The sequence below is a fragment of the Macaca nemestrina genome, chromosome 8 (genome assembly GCF_043159975.1).
Source record: "Macaca nemestrina isolate mMacNem1 chromosome 8, mMacNem.hap1, whole genome shotgun sequence".
Taxonomy (NCBI): Eukaryota; Metazoa; Chordata; class Mammalia; order Primates; family Cercopithecidae; genus Macaca; species Macaca nemestrina.
Window position 1 is genome coordinate 44,768,722 of NC_092132.1, and position 9,647 is coordinate 44,778,368.

Here is a 9,647-nt window from a genome sequence, read left to right on the forward strand (position 1 = left end):
GCCTGTAGTTCCAGCTACTTGGGAGGCTGAGGCAAGATAATTGCTTGAACCTGGGAGGCAGAGGTTGCAGTGAGCCGAGATGGTGCCACTGCACTCCAGGATGGGCGACAGAGCAAGACTCTGTCTCAAAATAAATAAAATAAAATAAAATAAAATAAAATAAAATAAAATAAAGTGCTACCCTAGGAAGCTGAGGCAGGAAGATCTCTTGAGCCCAGGAGACTGAGGCTGCAGTGGGCTGTGTTCATACCACTACACTCCAGTGTGGGCGACAGTGTGAGACCCTGTCTCAAAAAATAAAAATAAAATAAAGTGCTCCCCTAGGTCAGTGGCTGTCAGCCAGTCTTGATTTTTTTACCCCCAGACGACATTAGGCAATGTATGGAGATATTTTTGGTTGTCACACCTGGAGGAGGGGTGGTCCTGGCAGCAAACAGATAGCAGCCATGGATGCTGCTAAACATCCTACAATGCACAGGGCAGCCTCCACAGCAGTCATCCTGTGAAATGTCTATAGTGCCGGGGTTGAGAATCTCTGCCCCAGGTGACTCAGGTGCACAGCTAGGAGTCTGGGAAGCCCTGAGGGTCCTTATTCTCCCTTCTTCCAACTGAACCACATCTAGACAACTTCGAACCTTTCAAACCTCCGGCCTTGGCTCAGTGCAGTGGTTCATGCCTGTAATCCCAGCTTTGGGAGGCCAAGGGGGAGAATTGTTTAAGCCCAGGAGTTAGAGACCAGCCTAGGCAACATAGTGAGACCCCATCTCTACAAAAAAAAATCAAGAAAATTAGCCAGGTGTGGTGGTGAATGCTTGTAATCCCAGCTACTCAGGAGGCTGAGGCAGGAGGATTGCTTAAGCCCAGGAGGTTGAGGCTGCAGTGAGCTGTGATCACACCACTGCACTCCATCCTGGGTGACAGAGCATGACCCTGTCTCTCAAGGAAGGAAGGAAGGAAGGAAGGAAGGAAGGAAGGAAGGAAGGCCAGCTTTATTTTTAAAAAGTCTTCCAGAGAAAGAGGGATTCTCCCCACCTTTTTTTTTTTTTTTTTTTTTTTTTTTTTTTTTTTTTGAGACAGAGTCTCACTTTGCTGCCCAGGCTGGAGTGCAGTGGCATGATCTTGGCTCACTGCAATCTCCGCCCCCCAAGTTGAAGTGATTCTCCTGCCTCAGCCTCCCCAGTAGTTGGGATTACAGGTGACTGCCACTGCGCCCAGCTAATTTTTGTATTTTTAGTAGAGACAGGGTTTCACCATCTTGGCCAGTCTGGTCTTGAACTCCTGACCTCGTGATCCACCTGCCTTCACCTCCCAAAGTGCTGGGATTATAGGCGTGATCCACCGCGCCCGACTGAGAACCCATATTCCTTAGAACTCTTTCCAGGGTCTGAAATTTATTGTTTATAATAAGGATTCTTAACCCAGGACTTGGGGCAGTAGGGAATTTATAAACCACCTGAAATAGTTTACAAAATTGTAGGCACATGTAAGTTTTCCTGGAGAGTGGGTCTTTATTGTAAGTAGGCATGTGAGCCAGATCCTTCATGTCTTCTAAATCAATTTTCTCTTATCCTGAGTTTTCTGCAGCAACTCAGATAATTGTTATCTGATGTCAATTAATCAAGACTCAGAGCTGAAAGGGAGTCACTGTGCGGATAAGATGGAGGTTAAGCAATTAGTTTGTCCAAGGTCACCCTGTTGACTGGTGGCAGAGACTAGCCTAGACTTGTTCTCTATCTCTCACAGGGAAGGGGCCTTCAATAGAATATGGTTAGTGGTTAAGAGCAAGGGCCTTGGAGCCAGATGGCCTGGCCTGGCATCCCTGTTGTGCCACCTGTGGTTGTGTGAGCTTGGGCAACACACTTCTTTTTGTGCTTCAACTTCCTTATCTGAAAAATAGAACTAGTAGTAATAACCAACTAACATGGTTGTGAGAATTAAGTGATTCAAGTACTTAGAATGATACCTACCAACTGGAAGAGCTTTGTTAGTTTTTATTTACATGGTGCTGCTCTCTATTTTTAAAAACATATGAATAATAAATGTTAAAATATAAAACAGCTGGACATGGTGGCTCATGCCTATAATCCTAGCACTTTGGGAGGCCTAGGTAGGAGGATTGTGTGATATATATCACATATATTATACATATATATCACATATATATAATATATCACATATATATTATATATAACATATATGATATATATGATATGTAGATCGTATGTTTTATGTATATATAACAATGCTGACATCATTCTAAATGTAATATAATTTCCCATTGTCATGTCAGTGTGACTTTTTTGGATGGCTCTGATGTTCAGTATATGATCTGTTGGATGGCAATAAGTGCTGTATAGAACAATAACAGGGGTAAATGGGGCAGGAGTGAAGGGGTGGGAGGAGGGCATGGAGGGGTTTGCATAGGATGTTCAGAAAAGGCATCTCAGAGGAGGTGACATTTTAACAGAGACCTGAAGAAAGTGAGGGATGAGCCAGGTGGCCATCAGGGGAAAGAACATCAGGCAGAGAGAACAGCCAGTGCAGAGGCCCTAGAGTGGGGAAGTGCTTGCTTCAGCCATGAGTCCAGAGTGACTTCCCCCAAGGAAGGGAGAGCAGGAAGAGATGAGGTCAGAAAAGGATGGGAGCAGGGTGAGTTACTACCCCATGTGAACTGCTGGAAGCTGGGTAGGAGTGATATGGCCTGGCTTATAGGAGGGGAAAAGGATAGAAGCAGAGGGACCAGTTGGAGTCTATGTTATTACTCCAGGTGAGAGAAAATGGTAGTTACACCAGGGTGGGTGTAGGAGAAGGTGAAAGGGGGTGGAATTCTGGATATATTTTAAAGGAAAGCCAACAGGCTTTGTCAATGGATGAGTTATGGAGTGTGTGAGGGAGAGAGAGAGAGTCCAGGGTGTCTCCAAAGCCAACAGTAGCCCCCTTCTACAACACAGTTCAACTCCTGTAAATGTTAATATGTTAAGCTATATTTACACATTAAACATATTTAACTTTAAGCTCCTCGAATGCTAGACTAAGAAGCTAAACCTTCCCCAAATACTTAAGCCACCATAGGAAAGCTAATGAATTAAATGAGTAACAACAGTGATTTGCCAGTTATCTCAAACATTACAATATTGTTAATAAACTTGAAAAAATGCTATTTTATTTTTCAACTTAAAATCTAAAGTCTACAATTGAATACTCAATTACACATTTTACACTGGACTCCCAAGGCTAATGTGTTGCATACCCTACCATGCCAAGTCCTCTTAAACATCACAAACATTGTATCATTGCAGGTGCCTATTGATAAATATTACATAGACCACTTAATTAAATGTAACACAAAAACATTGATACAGTGGATTTAACTTTATTATCTCTAAGATTAAGTCTAAGAGTTTCCTGGGGTAAAGTCACATACCTGGGAAGGAAACATTCCAGGCAAACTAGGGGGTACCTTCTATTGACTAGGCTAAGATTACTGACCAATCAGATAGTTTTGACCAGGACGCAAGTTCTGAAGATACAGAGATCTAAGCAGAGTTTTTGGTGTTTTTGTTTTGGTTTGATTTTTTTAATGACAAGAAGGAGCACGTTGAGCCTACAGGAAAGGATTTCTTGCTTTCCCAGAAGGTTATGGTGGGTTGGGGTTTAACAGTCCCCAAATTTAAATTGCTCAAATACTCACTGCTTAATTCTTTTGTAATTTTTGTTGACTTTATCCCCAGATTTGAGGAGACAATATTTTATAACTCCACTCAGGTTGCTTTACCACTTGATGGGATTCAACTATGAACATGGTTCTTAAACTTGGCTGCACAGTGGAATCAACAACAGAGCTCTGTAAAATTGAGGCTGGTGTCCCACCCAGAGACACTGATTTGATTGATCTAGGGTGAGGTCAAGGCATTGGCATTTTAACAGCTTTCAGGTGATGCCAGTGTGCAGCCAGCTTTGAGATCTATTGGTGGAAAGTGCTACTCTTGTTAAGTGTGAGGCCACAGCTTCCCAAGTCCTGATCATGTGGCAATTCAGGGAACTCTTTAGGGTCTTGGAGTACCTCAGGGGCCAGGGCAGGAATATTTACCAATGTTGAAATGATGCAGGATATTTTTTAATGCTGCTTTGCCAGCTGAAGACCGCCACAGTTGGCAATGTTCCCACTCACTTGGCCTGCTGGACCACACCTGGCTTGCACTCTGGGGTGGATCCTGCAGCCTTTGCAACTGCACATGCAGCCTGCAGCAGGAGGGAACATGTGAGTGAGTGAGCGTGTGGTCCAGCCGGCTGCTCCAAGCACTGGCACAGTCGTGGGCTCTGTGCAGGGCTTGAGACTCGACCAGGCATGTTGCGGTGGACTCCAACGTCTAGACAAGGGGAATGCAGTGGCACCCGAACAGGGATGCCCATGACCCTGAAGCCCTAGGGGGGCGTTACAGCATGCTAATAGCTCTTTTCTCCTGCCATCCACGGACCAATGAATGGGGGCATATTAACAGCTCTGTCAGTCCTGTTGCTCCACTCTGGCCCTAGGCTCTGGAACTAGCCCAGCCCTACCACTGCTTCCTGCCATGTGGGGCAGCTACCCTCTGCCAGCAGAGGCCAGAAGGGTTATAGTGTTACAGACTTCTTCATATTTGTGTTTGGTGGGTCTTAAGCTCTTGTCCCACATCCAAGAAGAATGAGATTACACTGACAACTGGATGGTGAGGAGGGCGGGCAGAGAAGAGTTTTACTGAGTGACAAAACAGCTCTCAGTGGAGAGAGGACGTGAGGGTGGTCCCCCACCTGAAGTCAGGTGGTCTCTCTCTCAGTGTGGCTGGGTCCAGGGCTTTTACGGGCTAAGAATTGGGGAATGCATGCTGATTGGCTTGTGAGGTCTGCAAAAAAGGCTAAAACAAAAGTGCCACTCAAAAGTGGGCATGACAGTGTAATAAACCAATTAGGGAAGGGCAGTTATATGTAAGTAAAATAGGTAAAGAGTGGGGATCAATCAGAGGTAAGTGTGCCAAATAGGAAGAAAGGTTCTCGATCCAGTCCATGAATTTATCTGGGACTTATGGCTAGGCTTTAAACTGTCCTCAGCTTGAAGGTGGGGTTCCACTGGGAACCCGTCCCTGTCTGCCTAGGATTTCTCTGCCTCCTGCTTCTATCCATTCATTCCTCTAGGGTTTGTTGAGTGCTAACTCTGTGCCAGCCACTCCCCAAGATACTGGAGGTACAGCAGTGGAGTAGACAAATCTCTGTCCTGTTGGAGACTGTATTCTAGAGGGGAGGTGGTTGGCAGTCAAGTGAAGTCAATAGATAAGTGACAATGTAGAGAGCAGCTATAGAGCCTAGTGGTTCAGAGCCTGGACTCAACCTGGCTGGAGTCCAAACCCTGGCTGTGTGTGACCTTGGGCAAGTTACTTAACCCCTTTTGCCTCAGTTTCCTCATTTGTTTGTTTTTTTGTTTTGTTTTGTTTTGTTTTGTTTGAGATGGAGTCTCGCACTGAACCCTGAGCTAGAGTACAGTGGCACGATCTTGGCTCACTGCAACCTCTGCCTCCCAGGTTCAAGTGATTCTCCTGCCTCAGCCTCCCGAGTAGCTGGAATTACAGGTGCCTGCCACTGAGCCCAGCTAATTTTTTGTATTTTTAGTAGAGATGGGGTTTCACCATGTTGTCCAGGCTGGTCTCGAACTCCTGACCTTGTGATTCACCTGCCTCGGCCTCCCAAAGTGCTGGGATTACAGGCATGAATTACCGTACCTGGCCTCCTCATCTGTAAAAAGAAGATGATGAATATACAGCATTAAGAGTGAACACTCCAGCCTGGACAACAAGAGCGAAGCTCCATCTCAAAAAAAAGAGTCAGCTCTAATATAAACGATGGACTCTGGATGATAATAATGTGTCAGTGTAGACTCATCAATTATAGCGAAAGTACCACTCTGGTAGGGGAGACTGTGGGGTGGGCAGCAAGGAGTGTATGGATGGAAATTCTCTGCACTTTACATTCAATTTTGTTGTGAACCTGAAACTGATCTAAAAAGTAAAGTTTATTAATTTTTGAATTTATTTATTTGTTTTCCCACTATATTCCCACCTGTTTTATCTCACTATATTGACCAGACTGGTCTCAAACTCCTGGCCTCAAGCAATCCTCCCAACTTGGCCTCCCAAAGTGCTGGGATTATAGGCATGAGCCACCACACCCAGCTTATCATTTTTTTCAAAAAAGATGATAAGAACAAGCTCAGTACCAATTCATAAAGTTATTGGGAGAGAATTAGTGTTAATGCCCTTAATTAGCTGCGTATGGTGGCATGCACCTGCAGTCCCAGCTACTTGGGAAGTGGAGGCCAGAGTACCACTTGAGCTCAGGAGTTCCAGGCATCTATGAGTTATGATAGTGCCTCTCTATTCCAGCCTGGGTGACAGAGTGAGATCCTGTCTCAAAAAAGAAAAAAAAAGTTAATGTACTTAAAACACAGCAATTTCAGATAAATACATGCACACACACACACACACACACACATGTATTTTGAGACGGAGTTTTGCTCTTGTCGCCTAGGTTGAAGTGCTATGGTGCGATCTTGGCTCACTGCAACCTTTGCCTCCCGGGTTCAAGTGATTTTCATGCCTCACCCTCCTGAGTAGCTAGGATTACAGGTGTGTACCACCCACCTGATTTTATATTTTCAGTAGAGACGGGGTTTCACCATGTTGGCCAGGCTGGTCTCGAACTCCTGACCTCAGGTGATCCACCTGCCTCGGCCTCCCGAAATGCTGGGATTACAGGTATGAGCCACTGCACCCGGCCTAAATAGAAAATATTTAATAGGAAGTAACCGTTATTTTAACATAAGATACTGATAATATTTTCTTCTCCAGTTTTATTAATGAGACTATTTTGATGAAAAATCAAACTAGGTTAAGGGATAAAACAGGCAGGAATAAGAGAATAAGGGCTGGGAGGGGAAGTGAGAGGGGTTCTTTTAGCTGGGTGTTTAGGGAAGGGAAGGTCTCTTTGTGGAGGTGGCAGTTATGCAGAGACCTGAAGGAAGAGAGGAATGGACTCATAAACTATCTAGGGATGAGAAAACAGCCAAAAATAAGGGCCTGAGGCAGGAGTCAGCTTGATGGGCCCAAGAAGAAGAGGGCAGCAATGCATGGCGTGGAGTGAATGGGGAATGAACCCATGGTGTCATCCAGCACTTCTGCTTGTGGATCATGATCTCACACTAGCTATGAGTCTCAAGTCTTTGTATCACTCGGTCCTGTACCAGGCCATGGAATATGCTGTACAAATGTTTATTGAATAAAGAAAAAATAATGATTAACCTGTACAACCCCTCCATCAGCAAATTAGAATATCAATATTCTAGGCTCAATTGTTCACTCCCTAGTTCCAGGCACAACCCAGCTCAAAGAAGTGATATTTATGGAGCTCTCCTAAGGCTTTGTTTTTATTAAAAAATATAGAGTTCAGCCCACAAGGAGGATGTCCAGATGGGCAATCAGTTGATGAGAACAATGCAAATCCTTTGCTTGGTTCTTCCAACTGAGTGGATTCAATTCCCTGGAGTGCCATTATTATGTACAACTGCTTATATGCAGTCAGGGGTTACCAAAATTAGCCCTCCACTAGTATTTCCTGGGGACTGATTCAACATTCAACAGAGGAGCTTGGCTGCCAAGCCCAGCTCTCTGGCATGGCCATCTCCCACTGTGCACAGCATAGCTGGAATTCCTGCCAATCTTAGGCAGGAAGCTTTGTTATTGTTGCATCATCGATGTTGTTTAGAGGGGATCATGGCTCTCTCTTGCAGTTTTCTTGCATTTCAATGATCATTTTCTGTTTCTCTTCATCCTTAGCAATTTGGTTTGTTGTGGACTTGTTCTGTAAGCCCTGCAGGCTATAGTAGGGAATGTTTTGTCAACAGTTTACCATTTCTTAGGTTTCTAAGTCTTTTTCTATGTTTTTTTGTTTTGTTTTGTGCATAATTGTTGCTTTAGCCTGTCCAGCTTCCCTTCTGCCTTCATGTAATAACGGCACCCCATTTTCCCTTTCGGGAGCCCCTCCCTACTCCATGTCACCTTGAGGGGCTATGTATCTTGGGGTCCTGCCTATTCTGTCTCCCTCCTTACCCCTTTCCAAAGGGTGCCCCACTAGCCAAGCTAGCCAGGAGCACTTTCTTTCCTGGTCACCCCTTGGGTTCAGGAGTGGACTATGACCCACACTAGACCATCTGGCTCATCCTTACAAGTTGGCAAGGTGATGCTCATTAGGAGGGAATACACAGTCCTCTTCCTCTAAGACAGTGGTTCTAAAATCTAACACTTCCTTTTTATAAACAAGTACTTTATTATCCTTTTAATATACTGAAAGGTAATTCATAGATAATGTACATGTTATTTAAAACTTCAGGCAGGGTGCAGTGGCTCACACCTGTAATCCCAGCACTTTGTGGGTGGGAGAATGGCTTGAAGCCAGGAGTTCAAGACCAGCCTGGGCAACCAAAAAAGACCCTGTCTATACCAAAAAAAAAAAAAAAAAAGTAAATAAATAAAAATCAATATGATGCTGTAACTGTAGTACAAAAGAGAAATTATAATAGCTTATAATAAAATAAAATCATTTTTAAAATAGCATGTAATAGAATAATAATGCATCAATATGTAAATGCATGGTTATGCCCACACCAGAAGACACAATGAGGGAGTCGGATGCTTGCTCAAACATGTAGAATCACCGTGAGTGTGACAGCCGCAGATGAAGCCATATGCAGGTGTGCTGTGTGACACCTTCAACACCATAAGTGGCATTGCCATCGGCGATGTGGTTTCTGAAACAGTGAAATCATGAACAGCCCTTGGCAAAATTTCAAACAAAAGAAAATACAACTTTCCCTTGTTTTATACAAGGTAGTATGTATGGACAACACAATATATATTAAAACTGTGCAAGAAATACTTTATACATAAAATGGGGTTAAGTCTAGGCTCAATTAATTACAAATAGGCTTTCCACCCACATAGATGTCCAGTTGGACATTATAAATTTGTGTGGGACACAGGATAATTCTTTGTGTAGGACTATTCCACGTTTCACAGCAAGTCTAGCATAAAATGTAAGCAGTAGCTTTCCACTTCATTGTGACAACCAAAACCATCCCCACAAATCCCCAAAATGCTCTTCAGGGGGTGCTACTGACCTCCCCTTCCACACATGGAGAAGCACTGTTCCGGGATGAGTGGCTGTAACTGCCGGCAAACCAGAGCTACTAGTAGTCATCTTTCCCAGCTTCATGGAAGCAGCCATCTATAGAAGCAGCAGATGAAACCAACATGGAGAGGAAGGCAGAAATGAGAAGTGGTAAGAGAGAGGCAGAGCCCCGAAGGTATTATTTGAGCTCCCAGATTCATGTATGCATGATGTCAGATCACATCTGTATTTCCCAGTTCGCATGAATGTTCAATTTTCTTTTTGCTTGAGTTACATTGAGTGTAGTTTCTGACATATGCAACCAAAAATTAAATCAGACTAATACTTATTTCAAAAGGCCGCTGTACATATAATTTAACCTTTTTGTTTTGCTTCTTTAATGATATTTTATTATTATCACAAATTTATTTTTTAGTCCTGTAAAGTAGGAATAG